The following is an 18,112-nucleotide window of genomic DNA, read 5'->3' on the forward strand; positions in this document are numbered from 1 at the left end:
GGCCGGAGAAGCTCACAATAGAACTGGTTTCCTCCCCATCATATAAACAGTCACCTCCCCATTGTAAAAGCCCAGAAGCAGAGAAACAGAGCCAGGTGTGGAAGATAGAAATGTAGGATAAGGTATGCTTGTGGGTCATAAACAGGCATGGCTACTGTATTCGGCCTTCTAATCTTGCTCAGGCCAATGTACACAACAAGTTGCTCAGATCTTTAATATAGATTGACTAGAGGGCATGGACTGGTTTGGTGAGGCCAACATCACGTAGGCAGATTCAGCCTGTTCAGGTCAAATGGGAGTCAGGGAGAACTCAAGCTAAGGGGTACGTGTCCTTTAATACTTGCTCTACCAGAATCATTGGCTCATGTATATGCCTATGTAAAGGGCAACACCTAAGATGGCTGCTGTTCACAACATAGAATCTGTGGGCTCAGAATGAATTTGTCAATAACTTCTGCATTCATCATTGTATCGTGATGAAAATACACACACATATAAAACTTGCCATTTTCGTTTCTCTGATATCAAAATCAAAGCAGAATAATGATATTTTAAACACAGGTTCAGATTTCAAAGAACCTCAGGGGTCTGAGGGATGAGGGTCTGAGTCCAGTGAGGGTCAGGGCTGGGCTTGGGGTCTGAGGGATAAGAGGTCTGAGTCCAGTGAGGGTCAGGGCGGGGCCTGGGGTCTGAGGGATGAGGGTCTGAGTCCAGTGAGGGTCAGGACGGGGCTAGGTCTGAGGGATGAGAGGTCTGAGTCCAGTGAGGGTCAGGGCCGATCTTGGGGTCTGAGGGATGAGAGGTCTGAGTCCAGTGAGGGTCAGGGTGGGGCTAGGCCTGGGGTCTGAGGGTTGAGAGGTCTGAGTCCAGTGAGGGTCAGTGCATGGCTTGGGGTCTGAGGGATGAAGGTCTGAGTCCAGTGAGGGTCAGGGAGGGGCCTGGGGTCTGAGGGATGAGAGGTCTGAGTCCAGTGAGGGTCAGGGCGGGGCCTGGGGTCTGAGGGATAAGGGTCTGAGTCCAGTGAGGGTCAGGACGGGGCCTGGGGTCTGAGGGATGAGGGTCTGAGTCCAGTGAGGGTCAGGGCGGGGCCTGGGGTCTGAGGGATGAGAGGTCTGAGTCCAGTGAGGGTCAGGGCGGGGCCTGGGGTCTGAGGGATAAGGGTCTGAGTCCAGTGAGGGTCAGTGCGGGGCTTGGGGTCTGAGGGATGAGGGTCTGAGTCCAGTGAGGGTCAGGGCAGGGCCTAGGGTCTGAGGGATGAGAGGTCTGAGTCCAGTGAGGGTCAGGGCGGGGCCTGGGGTCTGAGGGATAAGGGTCTGAGTCCAGTGAGGGTCAGGACGGGGCCTGGGGTCTGAGGGATGAGGTCTGAGTCCAGTGAGGGTCAGGGCGGGGCCTGGGGTCTGAGGGATGAGGGTCTGAGTCCAGTGAGGGTCAGGGCGGAGCTAGGCCTGGGGTCTGAGGGATGAGAGGTCTGAGTCCAGTGAGGGTCAGGGCCGGGCTTGGGGTCTAAGGGATGAGAGGTCTGAGTCCAGTGAGGGTCAGGGTGGGGCTAGGCCTGGGGTCTGAGGGATGAGAGGTCTGAGTCCAGTGAGGGTCAGGGCGGGGCCTGGGGTCTGAGGGATGAGAGGTCTGAGTCCAGTGAGGGTCAGGGTGGGGCTAGGCCTGAGGGATGAGAGGTCTGAGTCCAGTGAGGGTCAGGGTGGGGCTAGGCCTGGGGTCTGAAGGATGAGGGTCTGAGTCCAGTGAGGGTCAGGGCGGGGCCTGGGGTCTGAGGGATGAGAGGTCTGAGTCCAGTGAGGGTCAGGGCTGGGCTTGGGTTCTGAGGGATGAGGGTCTGAGTCCAGTGAGGGTCAGGGCATGGCCTGGGGTCTGAGGGATGAGAGGTCTGAGTCCAGTGAGGGCCAGGGCGAGGCCTGGGGTCTGAGGGATGAGAGGTCTGAGTCCAGTGAGGGTCAGGGTGGGGCTAGGCCTGGGGTCTGAGGGTTGAGAGGTCTGAGTACAGTGAGGGTCAGTGCGGGGCCTGGGGTCTGAGGGATGAGAGGTCTGAGTCCAGTGAGGGTCAGGGCGGGGCCTGGGGTCTGAGGGATGAGGGTCTGAGTCCAGTGAGGGTCAGGACGGGGCCTGGGGTCAGAGGGATGAGGGTCTGAGTCCAGTGAGGGTCAGGGGGGGCCTGGGGTCTGAGGGATGAGGGTCTGAGTCCAGTGAGGGTCAGGGCGGAGCTAGGCCTGGGGTCTGAGGGATGAGATGTCTGAGTCCAGTGAGGGTCAGGGCCGGGCTTGGGGTCTGAGGGATGAGAGGTCTGAGTCCAGTGAGGGTCAGGGTGGGGCTAGGCCTGGGGTCTGAGGGATGAGAGGTCTGAGTCCAGTGAGGGTCAGAACGGGACCTGGGGTCTGAGGGATGAGAGGTCTGAGTCCAGTGAGGGTCAGGGCGGGGCCTGGAGTCTGAGAGATGAGGGTCTGAGTCCAGTGAGGGTCAGGATGGGGCCTGAGGGATGAGGGTCTGAGTCCAGTGAGGGTCAGGGCGGGGCTTGGGGTCTGGCTGAAGGATGAGGGCTCTGAGTCCAGTGAGGGTCAGGGTGGGGCTAGGCCGGGGGTTTTGCTAAGGGATGAGAGGTCTGAGTCCAGTGAGGGTCAGGGCGGGGCCTGGGGTCTGAGGGATGAGGGTCTGAGTCCAGTGAGGGTCAGGACGGGGCTAGGTCTGAGGGATGAGAGGTCTGAGTCCAGTGAGGGTCAGGGCCGATCTTGGGGTCTGAGGGATGAGAGGTCTGAGTCCAGTGAGGGTCAGGGTGGGGCTAGGCCTGGGGTCTGAGGGTTGAGAGGTCTGAGTCCAGTGAGGGTCAGTGCATGGCTTGGGGTCTGAGGGATGAAGGTCTGAGTCCAGTGAGGGTCAGGGAGTGGCCTGGGGTCTGAGGGATGAGAGGTCTGAGTCCAGTGAGGGTCAGGGCGGGGCCTGGGGTCTGAGGGATAAGGGTCTGAGTCCAGTGAGGGTCAGGACGGGGCCTGGGGTCTGAGGGATGAGGGTCTGAGTCCAGTGAGGGTCAGGGCGGGGCCTGGGGTCTGAGGGATGAGAGGTCTGAGTCCAGTGAGGGTCAGGGCGGGGCCTGGGGTCTGAGGGATAAGGGTCTGAGTCCAGTGAGGGTCAGTGCGGGGCTTGGGGTCTGAGGGATGAGGGTCTGAGTCCAGTGAGGGTCAGGGCAGGGCCTAGGGTCTGAGGGATGAGAGGTCTGAGTCCAGTGAGGGTCAGGGCGGGGCCTGGGGTCTGAGGGATAAGGGTCTGAGTCCAGTGAGGGTCAGGACGGGGCCTGGGGTCTGAGGGATGAGGGTCTGAGTCCAGTGAGGGTCAGGGCGGGGCCTGGGGTCTGAGGGATGAGGGTCTGAGTCCAGTGAGGGTCAGGGCGGAGCTAGGCCTGGGGTCTGAGGGATGAGAGGTCTGAGTCCAGTGAGGGTCAGGGCCGGGCTTGGGGTCTAAGGGATGAGAGGTCTGAGTCCAGTGAGGGTCAGGGTGGGGCTAGGCCTGGGGTCTGAGGGATGAGAGGTCTGAGTCCAGTGAGGGTCAGGGCGGGGCCTGGGGTCTGAGGGATGAGAGGTCTGAGTCCAGTGAGGGTCAGGGTGGGGCTAGGCCTGAGGGATGAGAGGTCTGAGTCCAGTGAGGGTCAGGGTGGGGCTAGGCCTGGGGTCTGAAGGATGAGGGTCTGAGTCCAGTGAGGGTCAGGGCGGGGCCTGGGGTCTGAGGGATGAGAGGTCTGAGTCCAGTGAGGGTCAGGGCTGGGCTTGGGTTCTGAGGGATGAGGGTCTGAGTCCAGTGAGGGTCAGGGCATGGCCTGGGGTCTGAGGGATGAGAGGTCTGAGTCCAGTGAGGGCCAGGGCGAGGCCTGGGGTCTGAGGGATGAGAGGTCTGAGTCCAGTGAGGGTCAGGGTGGGGCTAGGCCTGGGGTCTGAGGGTTGAGAGGTCTGAGTACAGTGAGGGTCAGTGCGGGGCCTGGGGTCTGAGAGATGAGAGGTCTGAGTCCAGTGAGGGTCAGGGCGGGGCCTGGGGTCTGAGGGATGAGGGTCTGAGTCCAGTGAGGGTCAGGACGGGGCCTGGGGTCAGAGGGATGAGGGTCTGAGTCCAGTGAGGGTCAGGGGGGGCCTGGGGTCTGAGGGATGAGGGTCTGAGTCCAGTGAGGGTCAGGGCGAAGCTAGGCCTGGGGTCTGAGGGATGAGATGTCTGAGTCCAGTGAGGGTCAGGGCCGGGCTTGGGGTCTGAGGGATGAGAGGTCTGAGTCCAGTGAGGGTCAGGGTGGGGCTAGGCCTGGGGTCTGAGGGATGAGAGGTCTGAGTCCAGTGAGGGTCAGAACGGGACCTGGGGTCTGAGGGATGAGAGGTCTGAGTCCAGTGAGGGTCAGGGCGGGGCCTGGAGTCTGAGAGATGAGGGTATGAGTCCAGTGAGGGTCAGGATGGGGCCTGAGGGATGAGGGTCTGAGTCCAGTGAGGGTCAGGGCGGGGCTTGGGGTCTGGCTGAAGGATGAGGGCTCTGAGTCCAGTGAGGGTCAGGGTGGGGCTAGGCCGGGGGTTTTGCTAAGGGATGAGAGGTCTGAGTCCAGTGAGGGTCAGGGCGGGGCCTGGGGTCTGAGGGATGAGAGGTCTGAGTCCAGTGAGGGTCACGGTGGGGCTAGGCCAGGGGTCTGACTGAGGGATGAGAGGTCTGAGTCCAGTGAGGGTCAGAGCGGGGCTTGGGGTCCGAGTCCAGTGAGGGTCAGGGCGGGGGTCGGGGTCTGGCTGAGAGATGAGGGTCCGAGTCCAGTGAGGGTCAGGGCGGGGCTTGGGGTCTGGATGAGGGGTCTGAGTCCAGTGAGGATCAGGGCGGGGCTTGGCATCTGGATGAGGGGTCTGAGTCCAGAGAGGGTCAGGGTGGGGCTAGGCCAGGGGTCTGGCTGAGGGATGAGAGGTCTGAGTCCAGTGAGGGTCAGGGCCGGGCTTGGGGTCTGAGGGATGAGGGTCTGAGTCCAGTGAGGGTCAGGGCGGGGCTAGGCTGGGGGTCTGGCTGAGGGATGAGAGGTCTGAGTCCAGTGAGGGTCAGGGCCGGGCTTGGGGTCTGAGGGATGAGGGTCTGAGTCCAGTGAGGGTCAGGGCGGGCCTGGGGTCTGAGGGATGAGAGGTCTGAGTCCAGTGAGGGTCAGGGCGGAGCCTGGGGTCTGAGGAATGAGAAGTCTGAGTCCAGTGAGGGTCAGTGCGGGGCCTGGGGTCTGAGGGATGAGGGTCTGAGTCCAGTGAGGGTCAGGGCGGGGCTAGGCCTGGGGTCTGAGGGATGAGAGGTCTGAGTCCAGTGAGGGTCAGGGTGGGGCTAGGCCTCGGGTCTGAGGGATGAGAGGTCTGAGTCCAGTGAGGGTCAGGACGGGGCCTGGGGTCTGAGGGATGAGAGGTCTGAGTCCAGTGAAGGTCAGGCGGGGCCTGGGGTCTGAGGGATGAGGGTCTGAGTCCAGTGAGGGTCAGGGCGGGGCCTGAGGCCTGAGGGATGAGGGATGAGGGTCTGAGTCCAGTGAGGGTCAGGACGGGGCTAGGCCTGAGGGATGAGAGGTCTGAGTCCAGTGAGGGTCAGGGTGGGGCTAGGCCTGGGGTCTGAAGGATGAGGGTCTGAGTCCAGTGAGGGTCAGGGCGGGCCTGGGGTCTGAGGGAGGAGAGGTCTGAGTCCAGTGAGGGTCAGGGCCGGGCTTGGGGTCTGAGGAATGAGGGTCTGAGTCCAGTGAGGGTCAGGGCGGGGCCTGGGGTCTGAGGGATGAGAGGCCTGAGTCCAGTGAGGGCCAGGGCGAGGCCTGGGGTCTGAGGGATGAGAGGTCTGAGTCCAGTGAGGGTCAGTGCGGGGCCTGGAGTCTGAGAGATGAGGGTCTGAGTCCAGTGAGGGTCAGGATGGGGCCTGAGGGATGAGGGTCTGAGTCCAGTGAGGGTCAGGGTGGGGCTTGGGGTCTGGCTGAAGGATGAGGGCTCTGAGTCCAGTGAGGGTCAGGGTGGGGCTAGGCCGGGGGTTTTGCTAAGGGATGAGAGGTCTGAGTCCAGTGAGGGTCAGGGCGGGGCCTGGGGTCTGAGGGATGAGAGGTCTGAGTCCAGTGAGGGTCAGGGCGGGGCCTTGGGTCTGAGGGATGAGAGGTCTGAGTCCAGTGAGGGTCAGGGCGGGGCCTGGGGTCTGAGGGATGAGGGTCTGAGTCCAGTGAGGGTCAGGACGGGGCTAGGTCTGAGGGATGAGAGGTCTGAGTCCAGTGAGGGTCAGGGCCGGGCTTGGGGTCTGAGGGATGAGGGTCTGAGTCCAGTGAGGGTCAGGGCCGGGCTTGGGGTCTGAGGGATAAGAGGTCTGAGTCCAGTGAGGGTCAGGGCGGGGCCTGGGGTCTGAGGGATGAGGGTCTGAGTCCAGTGAGGGTCAGGACGGGGCTAGGTCTGAGGGATGAGAGGTCTGAGTCCAGTGAGGGTCAGGCCCGATCTTGGGGTCTGAGGGATGAGAGGTCTGAGTCCAGTGAGGGTCAGGGTGGGGCTAGGCCTGGGGTCTGAGGGTTGAGAGGTCTGAGTTCAGTGAGGGTCAGGGAGGGGCCTGGGGTCTGAGGGATGAGAGGTCTGAGTCCAGTGAGGGTCAGGGCGGGGCCTGGGGTCTGAGGGATAAGGGTCTGAGTCCAGTGAGGGTCAGGACGGGGCCTGGGGTCTGAGGGATGAGGGTCTGAGTCCAGAGAGGGTCAGGGCGGGGCCTGGGGTCTGAGGGATGAGAGGTCTGAGTCCAGTGAGGGTCAGGGCGGGGCCTGGGGTCTGAGGGATAAGGGTCTGAGTCCAGTGAGGGTCAGTGCGAGGCTTGGGGTCTGAGGGATGAGGGTCTGAGTCCAGTGAGGGTCAGGGCGGGGCCTAGGGTCTGAGGGATGAGAGGTCTGAGTCCAGTGAGGGTCAGGGCAGGGCCTGGGGTCTGAGGGATAAATGTCTGAGTCCAGTGAGGGTCAGGACGGGGCCTGGGGTCTGAGGGATGAGGGTCTGAGTCCAGTGAGGGTCAGGGCGGGGCCTGGGGTCTGATGGATGAGGGTCTGAGTCCAGTGAGGGTCAGGGCAGAGCTAGGCCTGGGGTCTGAGGGATGAGAGGTCTGAGTCCAGTGAGGGTCAGGGCCGGGCTTGGGGTCTGAGGGATGAGAGGTCTGAGTCCAGTGAGGGTCAGGGTGGGGCTAGGCCTGGGGTCTGAGGGATGAGAGGTCTGAGTCCAGTGAGGGTCAGGGCGGGGCCTGGGGTCTGAGGGATGAGAGGTCTGAGTCCAGTGAGGGTCAGGGTGGGGCTAGGCCTGAGGGATTAGAGGTCTGAGTGCAGTGAGGGTCAGGGTGGGGCTAGGCCTGGGGTCTGAAGGATGAGGGTCTGAGTCCAGTGAGGGTCAGGGCGGGGCCTGGGGTCTGAGGGATGAGAGGTCTGAGTCCAGTGAGGGTCAGGGCCGGGCTTGGGGTCTGAGGGATGAGGGTCTGAGTCCAGTGAGGGTCAGGGCATGGCCTGGGGCCTGAGGGATGAGAGGTCTGAGTCCAGTGAGGGCCAGGGCGAGGCCTGGGGTCTGAGGGATGAGAGGTCTGAGTCCAGTGAGGGTCAGGGTGGGGCTAGGCCTGGGGTCTGAGGGTTGAGAGGTCTGAGTACAGTGAGGGTCAGTGCGGGGCCTGGGGTCTGAGGGATGAGAGGTCTGAGTCCAGTGAGGGTCAGGGCGGGGCCTGGGGTCTGAGGGATGAGGGTCTGAGTCCAGTGAGGGTCAGGACGGGGCCTGGGGTCAGAGGGATGAGGGTCTGAGTCCAGTGAGGGTCAGGTGGGGGCCTGGGGTCTGAGGGATGAGGGTCTGAGTCCACTGAGGGTCAGGGCGGAGCTAGGCCTGGGGTCTGAGGGATGAGAGGTCTGAGTCCAGTGAGGGTCAGGGCCGGGCTTGGGGTCTGAGGGATGAGAGGTCTGAGTCCAGTGAGGGTCAGGGTGGGGCTAGGCCTGGGGTCTGAGGGATGAGAGGTCTGAGTCCAGTGAGGGTCAGAACGGGACCTGGGGTCTGAGGGATGAGAGGTCTGAGTCCAGTGAGGGTCAGGGCGGGGCCTGGAGTCTGAGAGATGAGGGTCTGAGTCCAGTGAGGGTCAGGATGGGGCCTGAGGGTCTGAGTCCAGTGAGGGTCAGGGCGGGGCTTGGGGTCTGGCTGAAGGATGAGGGCTCTGAGTCCAGTGAGGGTCAGGGTGGGGCTAGGCCGGGGGTTTTGCTAAGGGATGAGAGGTCTGAGTCCAGTGAGGGTCAGGGCGGGGCCTGGGGTCTGAGGGATGAGAGGTCTGAGTCCAGTGAGGGTCACGGTGGGGCTAGGCCGGGGTCTGACTGAGGGATGAGAGGTCTGAGTCCAGTGAGAGTCAGAGCGGGGCTTGGGGTCCGAGTCCAGTGAGGGTCAGGGCGGGGGTCGGGGTCTGGCTGAGAGATGAGGGTCCGAGTCCAGTGAGGGTCAGGGCGGGGCTTGGGGTCTGGATAAGGGGTCTGAGTCCAGTGAGGGTCAGGGCGGGGCTTGGCATCTGGATGAGGGGTCTGAGTCCAGAGAGGGTCAGGGTGGGGCTAGGCCAGGGGTCTGGCTGAGGGATGAGAGGTCAGAGTCCAGTGAGGGTCAGGGCCGGGCTTGGGGTCTGAGGGATGAGGGTCTGAGTCCAGTGAGGGTCAGGGCGGGGCTAGGCTGGGGGTCTGGCTGAGGGATGAGAGGTCTGAGTCCAGTGAGGGTCAGGGCCGGGCTTGGGGTCTGAGGGATGAGGGTCTGAGTCCAGTGAGGGTCAGGGCGGGCCTGGGGTCTGAGGGATGAGAGGTCTGAGTCCAGTGAGGGTCAGGGCGGAGCCTGGGGTCTGAGGGATGAGAGGTCTGAGTCCAGTGAGGGTCAGTGCGGGGCCTGGGGTCTGAGGGATGAGGGTCTGAGTCCAGTGAGGGTCAGGGCGGGGCTAGGCCTGGGGTCTGAGGGATGAGAGGTCTGAGTCCAGTGAGGGTCAGGGTGGGGCTAGGCCTCGGGTCTGAGGGATGAGAGGTCTGAATCCAGTGAGGGTCAGGACGGGGCCTGGGGTCTGAGGGATGAGAGGTCTGAGTCCAGTGAAGGTCAGGGCGGGGCCTGGGGTCTGAGGGATGAGGGTCTGAGTCCAGTGAGGGTCAGGGCAGGGCCTGAGGCCTGAGGGATGAGGGTCTGAGTCCAGTGAGGGTCAGGACGGGGCTAGGCCTGAGGGATGAGAGGTCTGAGTACAGTGACGGTCAGGGTGGGGCTAGGCCTGGGGTCTGAAGGATGCGGGTCTGAGTCCAGTGAGGGTCAGGGCGGGGCCTGGGGTCTGAGGGAGGAGAGGTCTGAGTCCAGTGAGGGTCAGGGCCGGGCTTGGGGTCTGAGGAATGAGGGTCTGAGTCCAGTGAGGGTCAGGGCGGGGCCTGGGGTCTGAGGGATGAGAGGTCTGAGTCCAGTGAGGGCCAGGGCGAGGCCTGGGGTCTGAGGGATGAGAGGTCTGAGTCCAGTGAGGGTCAGTGCGGGGCCTGGAGTCTGAGAGATGAGGGTCTGAGTCCAGTGAGGGTCAGGATGGGGCCTGAGGGATGAGGGTCTGAGTCCAGTGAGGGTCAGGGCGGGGCTTGGGGTCTGGCTGAAGGATGAGGGCTCTGAGTCCAGTGAGGGTCAGGGTGGGGCTTGAGGTTCCGTGACGATTTAACCCGTGTTTGTAACATTGTCGCAAATACATAATTTTGGTATCAATGAACCGCAAATGATCCATTTAGTATATCCTGGTGTTTTCGCTATGCTACGAGCAAGAGCACTCCTGTTACAAACACATTTCTGTTCTACCCATGGCATCCATCTTAGAACACGGAAGCCATTTTGTATTCTTTGCCCTCACATAGTCAATGAACACGCAATAACCTCTTTCAATTAAGGACATGTAGGCCTTAGCCGGCAATTCACCTTGCTAGTGACACGTGCACCTTAGGCCAGCAACGCTGTGGCAGCATGACTCGGCAAGAGCTGCCTCCCCAGCCTGAGGCCAGTCCTGCTATACTGGTTCTCGTGTTCGTTGGTCTGATCATGATTAGGCGGCCGAAGCTGGTAGCCGTGCCCATTTACGACCCACAAACATCTCTTATCCTACTTTTCTATCTTCTGCACCTGGCTCTGCTCCTTTCCTTCTGGGCCTTTATTAGGGGGAGGTAACGAAATTTACGATGAGGCGGTCCGGGTCTTGAATGAGAAGTTGACATGGGATTATGATGGAATAGTGGGAACCCCTCGTTCGTAATGTTTTGACATCAGATATTGTTGACGATTCCTATGCAACGCCAAATATTTATTGTACAAGATACAAAGGTTTTGGAATGTGCTAACATGTAAAGAATTTGCCTGAAGCCCAATATTCAGTATATAAGGAACAACCCTCTTTGTACAAATTGAACAGGCTCCTAGATACTGCCCATGTGTAGTTTCTGTGACTTCTGTGTCCCTGCAGTAATAAACCTTTGGTCTTTGACGCCACCATCGAGAAGCCCGTGTTTCTGTTTGTTTGTGCACCGAGACAGGTTGAACTCCGGGGTCTTCGGGTGTTATCCCTGACACCTCTGGACGGAACCAAAAAGTCCAGAACTCCAATTGGCGCCCAACATGGGGCGACGTCATTCGGTACCGGTCCAAAAGCCTGAAGAGTTCGAGAAGCTTCGTGTGAAGATTTCAGAGGGAGGCGCCCCACTTCATCGATCCCGGCATATCGCAAAAGTGGCCCGACGTTCTCTTCCACGAGGGTTCCCGTTCAGACGGCTGCAGTGGTTCGTTGTCTTGACCGTCGCCCTGTCTTGGACCCGAGGTGCAGTCCTTAGTACGGCGAGACGTGACGGGTTTCTCCTTGGTGACGTCTTCAGTGCCTCAGTTAAGTATTAAGTGGTTGATAGTTGGTTACTTCGTAAGGGTTGCTCCTGTTTGGATAATCCTTTTAGTTTGTGGTTTGGTTCGGTTTTATAAGATTGTCGCTGGTTATTCTGGTTACGATAATCATTCAGTTCAGTTCGGGTATCGATACGTTTGTCTGTTCTGGTAGGCCTAAGTTCTTGGTTCAAGTGCGCACCTTTCTTTAATTTGTGTTTTGTCTGTTTTGTGTTCCGGGTTATAAAATGGTAAGTCGGAGAAATTGTATGTTGTCTTGTTTTAGTTGCAACAGTGATTCCCAGTTGGAGGACTCGTGTTTGGTTCCTCCGATTGGAACTCCCCTTTATGATCTATATTGCAAATTTGGTGTGGGCCCTATCTCTTATAACGAGGTATGGATCCACTACACTAAGAAAGATGGTGTCCTTAGTTGGCCACTGCATGGTAGTTTTGAACCTCAAGTTCTTGATAATTTAGAAACGAAATTATTCAAGAAGAAAGCCCGGCCGGCAATGTTTGATTCTTTCCGTTATTGGCGAAAATAATCTAAACAGAGAGAAATTAAAAAGTTGAAAAAAGAACAGAAAGAACAAGAGTTGACTTTAGAACAGTCTGCTAAGCAGCTGCAACTCAGCGAGTCTGAGAAAGCGATGGAGGTGGCCAATAGAGAGCATAATTTAGCGATAGACAAGTGCTATCCTGCTTTGCCATCGAGTACAGCTAAGATAATAGAGGACCCTGAAAAGGATCCCCTGTTGTCTTACTTGTTACGATCACCCCCACCGTATGCACAGGGTGCTACGGCTCCACCCATACCGAATGTTCAATTACCGGTTGCTGGACAACCTGGTGTTCCCGTTCTTCTGAATCAAGTTCCTGTACCTCCTGTGGTCAATATTAATGTTCCTTCGGCACCCCCTCTTTCAGGGCTGCCGGCTTCTTTACCTATGCCTGTATCGCTCACACCTGCTAGTTCACAAGCTGTTTTGCCCGCTACTCCTACTGTTTCTAATCTATCTGTTCCAACTGCTACTCTATTTACTGCTTCTGCTAATATTATGACTCCACTTTCTGTTCGTCGAAGAATCACTGATTCTGTCTCTAACATTCTATCTCCCTTCTATAAAACTCTGATTAAGACTCCTACCTCTGACTCTGTGCAGAGACGTAGTCAGCTTCCCAGTACTGAAGAAAGAGGAATACTAGATTCCACTGCTCTTAGATGGATTTCGAAAGTTGGAAGATATAATGTACAAGATGTATTAGATACGTTTATGCAATGGAATGAACAGACACAACGATATGTGTTTGATGAAATGTGCTTCCTTCTACGTGAGGAATTGGAAGAGGATGACCCTGAATCAAATCTAGAAGAATTAATTAATGTTCAGAAAGAGTTTGCTGCAGGTATGATAGTTGGACAAAATATAAAAGAAGCGATGGAACTGATTTTAAGTTATAGGACTGACCCATCCCTTCGTTCTCCGAGGGAGTCAGAGAAACGTAGTACGAAACTAAATCGTCAATATCCAATGAGAGAGGTTCCACCAATTTGGCGTGAAGCTGTGCAAGCTAATGTCAACCTTGGTATTGCAGCCGCCCCGGCCCAATTCCAGAGAGTATGGATACATATTCCATGGAAGCGAGCTGAAGTATTAGCAGTGAAGCAGGCCTTACCAGATCCGCGTAAAAATCCGGCAGGGTACTACAAAGAGTTGGCTCAGACAGTTGACGCTTGTGTATTAAATCTAGCTGACATAGATCTGCTATTTGGTAATGTAGTACCGCAACCAATTTGGGCTAAAATTCGTAAAGAGAATCATCCAGTTGCCCTAGGTGGTGATTGGGCAGCTATAATTGCAGCGGATGGTCAACAAATAGGTGGTTCTAAACCTGAACCCTTAATTGCTAATTTGCCTGGTAGAATAATAGATTTAATGAAAACCCTAATGCCAGCATTACGCGTTAACTGGGACAAATTGTCCGCGTGCAAACAGAAGAAAGACGAAAGCGTCTCCGACTTTTTCACAAGATTCGAGGAGACTTTCGTGGATCACAGTGGTCAGGATATGAGCACAGAAGGAGGCCAGAGATTATTTGTTGATAAATTTGTGCACAATCTGTTGCCAGAACTTAGTGGTAAATTAAAGAATTCTGAAAGTGCGTGGGCTGTCTCTACGACTGCGCAAATACTTGCTACTGCCCAGTACTATGAAAATAGGGACAAAGAGGAGAAAGAAAAATCAGATAAAAAGACGAAAGAGTTAAAAACTAAAGTTCTTTTACAGCAAGCATATCCGCCTCGCACCAATCAGACTAATACGCAGCAAGGGTCATATCAAAGAACGGAGTATAATTCTCAGAGGCCACAGTACCAATGGAATCAGTGTGCTTATTGCAAAATGGAAGGCCATTATAAGACTGAGTGTCCGGTACGGGCACAAAATAATGCTGCGGCAGCTCAAAGAGGTCGTGGTGGTTATATGCAAAATTCTAGAGGTCGAGGAAGAGGTGCTATGCCTCCACAGACAAGTGATCGCCCTTCTAATTATTTCGACCAACGAAATGGACAATCTGCCCAACAGAATAGGTCTCAACAATATCATGTTGAAGATTACTATGAAGCTAGTGAGGAAGGTCAGCCAAGGGAGTACTAGGACAGCCATGGACAAAGAGAGGGAGTAGTATCAGTTCCAGTAGATCAGAGTGGGCCTTATGTCGCAGTAGCAACATCAGGTATAGTCGAACCGTTTCTGTTGGATACTGGTGCAGCAAAAAGTTCTATCATACATGCGAAACTCCCTGGCGCACCTTTGTCTGGCTCAACAAACGTTTCAGTAGGTTTTTCAGGCGCCCCTGTTCACAACCCTGTTTCTGGTCCTTTGTCTATTTCTGTTGGACCCCGACAATTGAAAGCACCCCTGATTTTGACGACAGGTTGTAATGAAAATCTGCTTGGTTTAGACTTGTTAAAACGCCTATATGCGACATTGTACTGTTCTCCAGACGGAGTACAACTTACGTTGGGTAAAAGAATCATCTCTCCAATGTACTTGTCGATGGATGCACTCCCACCAGAGCTGCGTTCACTCCCTGATACTCTTTGGGCGACTGGTCCTAATGATGTAGGTCTTTTAGAAATTCCACCATATGTAGTAACTTTGAAAGCGAATGTAAAATTTCCACGAATTCCACAATACAGAATATCTAGTGAAGGTGAGCGTGCGCTCCTACTGATAGTACAAGATCTGATCAAGAAAGGCGTTATAGAAGAAACTAGAGGTAATGTCTGCAATAGTCCTGTACTGCCCATTCTGAAACGAACTGACCCAACAAAACCTCCAGTATATAGATTTGTAATTGATCTTAGAGAGGTTAATAAAATTGTGATTCCACAGTTTCCTGTGGTTCCAGACATTACTGCATTGTTAACGTTAATTCCTGCTACAGCAGCATGGTTTTCAGTTATCGACTTGAAAAATGCCTTTTTCAGCATTCCGATAGCCGAGGAAAGCAGAGATATCTTCGGTTTCTCTCTAGGAGGACGAAGCTTCAGGTTTAAACGCGCTCCACAAGGTTATTGTGAAAGCCCATCCATCTACAGTCAAGCATTAAAAAGCCAGTTAGACTCATTGTACTTCCTCCTGGTTCTGCTTTAATACAATATGTCGATGATCTTCTAGTGGCTGCCGATGACAAGGAAACTTGCAAAACAGCTACAATTTCTTTATTGCATCATTTGTCAAATTTGAATCACAAGGTGTCACCTTCAAAAATGCAATACTGTTGCCAAGAAGTGACCTACCTAGGTCATCTCTTGTCAAAGGAGGGAAGGAAGTTGACCCCAGAGAGAATAAAAGCAATTACACAGATGAATGTTCCTAGCACGCAGAGAGAAGTACGTGCCTTTTTAGGTATTACCTCATATTGTAGGCAATGGATCCCAAATTTTTCTCTTTTGGCGAAACCGTTGGTAGCTTTGACTGGGAAAAATGTTCCGAGTCCAGTGCCATGGTCTGCCGAATGTCAGGAGAGTTTTTCTGAGTTACGAAATGCACTGTGTTCAGCTCCTGTATTGGGTACACCCGATTACAGTAAACCATTCACGCTCTATGTCCATGAGAGAGAAGGTTGCGCGTTGAGTGTTTTGACACAGAAATTTGGTGATAAACAACGCCCTTGTGCGTATTTTTCATCAACATTAGATCCGGTAGCTAGAGCGTTGCCTAGTTGCTTGAGAGCTACAGCCGCAGCTGCAGCCTCCATTCGACAATCTGCTGGTTTAGTAATGAACAACATGCTAGTGGTTATGGTTCCTCATGCTGTGGATACACTCATGAATCGAACCAAGTTGCAACACCTTACCAGTGCTAGATTATCAGGTTACGAACTGACATTGCTAGCGAGTCATATTCAGATCAAAAGATGCAATGTATTGAATCCAGCAACATTGTTGCCGACTAGCCAAGAGTCGAGTGATTCCGAACCACACGACTGTTGTTTTAAAACTGAGGAAGAAACAAAAGGACGAATTGATTTAAAAGACACTCCATTATCAGATCCAGATGGCACGTTGTATGTTGACGGGTCTTGCTTCAAATTGGAGAATGGTGATGTGACTGCTGCCTATGCAGTAACGACTTTGAGTACGATTGTGGAGACTGCGAGAGTGAGTCAGAATTCTGCCCAGGCTGCAGAATTGATCGCGCTGACAAGAGCGTGCGTTTTAGCTAAGGGAAAGAGAGTGAATGTGTTCACAGATAGTCAGTACGCATGCGGCGTGGCCCATAGTTTTGGCCGTTTGTGGAAAGAGAGAGGTTTCATTACGTCCCATGGGACTAAGATTCAACATGGCCAGCTAGTTAATGACTTGTTGGAATCTCTAACCTTGCCGACTGAAGTTGCGATTGTGAAATGCAGTGCTCATAAAGCAATCACGGATGATGTTGGTCGTGGGAATGCTTTTGCTGATGAGACTGCAAAACAGACAGCTAGAAATATGATGAGTAGAATGTATGTTGCAACGTCTGCAAGATGGATTTCTGAGTCTGGAATGTGTGAAGACACAGTGGAAAGCGTGAAAGAAATTCAGAAAGAGGCGACTGAGGAGGAAAAGCGTGCATGGAAAGAGAGCACGGGTAAATTGGACTCGAGTGGGTGTTGGATTGATTTGTCGGAACAACAGCGTTGGATGTTGCCTGATGCGTATGTGCTTGCAGTAGTAACGATGGCACATGGAGCAGCGCACATCAGTTCTAAAGGGATTTGTAAGATGTTGGCTCCAGTTTGGAAGAATGATGGGATTAGTAAGTGTGCAGAGAGAGTGGTGAGAAATTGTATGGTATGCTTGATGCATAATCCTGGCAAGGGAATCCCCACACCTGCAGGTCACTTCGCTCCTCCTTCCTGCCCCTTTGAAGTGATCCAGCTAGACTTCATTCACATGGATCGTTGTAATAATCTGAAATACGTCCTAGTGGTAGTTTGTGCTTTCTCCAGATGGATCGAAGCATACCCGCTAAAGGACAATACTGCTTTGTCCACTGCCAAAATCCTCCTTAAAGAATACTTCCCCAGATTCGGAATGCCACGGATTGTATGGTCAGATAACGGAAGTGAGTTCGTAGGGAAAGTTATGCAGAGTGTGTGTGCCGGCCTAGGGATTAGACAAAAGTTCCACAGTGCGAATCATCCCCAGTCCGCGGGTTTAGTTGAGGGTTACAATGGCACCCTTAAACTGAAACTTGCTAAGATACAAGCATCCACGGGTTTGCCCTGGCCAGACGCACTGCCTTTGGCTTTGTTATCAACAAGAGCAACTGTACATTCTAGAGTAGGGCTTAGTCCATATGAAATAATTTTTGGTCGTCCTGCAAATGTTTGGGGGGTACCTAGACCGAAAGAATTTAAGCAGCTGGAATACCCAATGTTAATTGATTATCTTTTCGACTTGACTGCTAAATTGAGCCTTATTCACCAACAGGTTTTCGATGCATTGCCAAAGCCACCGGAGAGTCCAGGTCATCAGCTGAAACCTGGGGATCAAGTAGTCATTCGAAATTTTGCAAGAACGAAAAATCTTCAGCCCAGATTCGTTGGCCCTTTCCAAGTCCTATTGGAGACGAGAACTGCTATTCGAGTGGCCGGAAGGAAGAATTGGATTCATACGACACATGTCAAACGCGTGCCTCTGCCACTTCCTTACGACAACTGGGTAAAGAAAGGAATCGGTGCCTCTGAAACAGAACAAGTCCCCAGGTTCATACCTTTCAGTGATGCAGAACTGATCACTGATACATCAAACTCTGACTCTCCTCCTGAAACTGCTCTTTTGAACCCTGAACACTTGCCATCTGCACCAAAAGAACATTTGTCATCTGCAAACGCGAACATTGCAGCGTCGGCTGAAAATATATTATTTCCAGATCAGACAGCTCCTGCAAAACTGAGATACAACTTGCGACCTCGCAATATGGACAAATAAAGCAGGCAACTGCCAATTTTCACATTTGAATTTTCTATACATTGCCTCCAGCCAGGAAGTTTACTATTATTTTTGTTGTTTTAAAATTTTGCCTTGCCGTCTGGGTAGCCGTAGGGTCGTGGCTGTGTGCCTAGTTGAATCTGCGGGGGTCAGACACAAGGTCGATCTTTCTGTTAGTTCTGGGAACTCCCAGGGCTGATAGAGGCATTTTCATCTACGTACACATCATCAGTGGTCACGAGCGGATTGTAGAAGATGGAGCTTCCTGAGCTGCAACGAAAGAATGTAATTTATGTTCGCAGAAATAGACTGTACAGAATACTTCACAGCAAATGCTTTCTAATACAATGTGCAGTTACATTTTTAATTGTTTTGATAACGTTGGTGGGTGGAATCATCTTTGGTGTACATTTGATTTTTATGCCGGTAACTACAGTACCTCCCCTTGATCCTACTACTTCTACGGTTTCTTCTATGCATTCTTTTCACTCGTTTCCTGAACACGAACAAGCTCGACGCTCAGAATTTATTAACAATACATTTGTACAGCTCTTGCATCAACACCAACTGGTAGTTAATACAACAGACTGCTGGGTGTGTGGCTTGATACCTCACACTATGGATAAAGGCATTCCCTATCTAGTCTTGCCTTTTAGCTATAATGGATCATTTCAGGCCTTTCAGACCATTTTTTCCTATGCCCTTGAGACCTATCCTCCGCGTCCACCACGGTCCACTAAATACAACTCAGCCAACAAAGCTTTAGTCCAGG

Source organism: Lissotriton helveticus, chromosome 8 (assembly GCF_964261635.1).
Source record: "Lissotriton helveticus chromosome 8, aLisHel1.1, whole genome shotgun sequence".
In the NCBI taxonomy this organism is placed as follows: domain Eukaryota; kingdom Metazoa; phylum Chordata; class Amphibia; order Caudata; family Salamandridae; genus Lissotriton; species Lissotriton helveticus.